The sequence below is a fragment of the Suricata suricatta genome, chromosome 12, assembly GCF_006229205.1.
Source record: "Suricata suricatta isolate VVHF042 chromosome 12, meerkat_22Aug2017_6uvM2_HiC, whole genome shotgun sequence".
NCBI classification, from domain to species: domain Eukaryota; kingdom Metazoa; phylum Chordata; class Mammalia; order Carnivora; family Herpestidae; genus Suricata; species Suricata suricatta.
This window is the reverse complement of record NC_043711.1, coordinates 61,154,925-61,155,805: the sequence shown is the minus strand read 5'-3', so window position 1 is coordinate 61,155,805 and position 881 is coordinate 61,154,925. Positions and strand designations below refer to the sequence as shown.

General features: G+C 36.8%; 1 pseudogene; it reads left to right on the top strand.

Annotated features, from left to right (window-relative positions):
- The first annotated feature begins 417 nt into the window (after positions 1 to 417).
- Positions 418 to 556, top strand: LOC115275635 (annotated as a pseudogene).
- Positions 557 to 881: the final 325 nt, after the last annotated feature.

Below are 881 nucleotides of genomic sequence, written 5' to 3'. Positions count from 1 at the left end.
AAAAACAATCTTATTGAGACATTTTCTCATTTTTAATGCTTCACTATCATCCAAAACAAGTTAACTCTCTTATCTTGTCAGCACCCTGTTTAGAAAAGATAACTAGGAAAAAATAAGCTTAGAAAAAATGTGACATTAGCTTCTCATTTCAGGAAGCAAGACAGAGCTATTTTGCTATTTGCTGACAAACTTGAGTGTTAATGCTACTTTTTAAGGAGATATTTTCATGGGGTTTAAAAAATCTTGGAAAGAAAGTTAAGTTGTGTCCATCACACTGAGGATCCATTTTATAGCAATGGTCTTGAAGTAACCCAGAAGAGTTCACACCCCAAGTCATGTGGCACACTCATCTCTCTCATTGCATCTTAAACTTCTTCTTTAAGAACTGAGGGAAGATCAGTATAAATGCCTTCAGAAATTTCTGAGTTTGGGCCTTTTGGCTAAGATCAAGTGTAGTATCTGTTCTTATCAGTTTATTTTTTAAATTCTTTTTACATAAAATCAGTATAGCTTATTCCACTTTTAGGCCTTGGTTGGCTGCCCAAATATATCCTTCAAAATTAGGCCCATTTCTTAAATATGTCTGGAGTACTGTCAAAAAAGCATCTGAAGCCAAGGCTAGGGTGTTTTTGAAGCTCTACATAGAAAAGATCTCTAAGGATTTCAGCTATGTTGAGGCAATATTTCTGTGGAGAAAACTTGTATCCAGGCTGACATTTTCCACTCTGGGTTTTCTACCTGCTGTGATGTAAAATGGCCAAGATATGAAACCTCTAACGTCGGGGTTATAACACAACTTTACAAGCCTCCAAGGGCTTGTTCCTCATAGCCATTGTTCATGCATGCCAGATGATCTAAGAAGATCATGGAAACCTGGCACC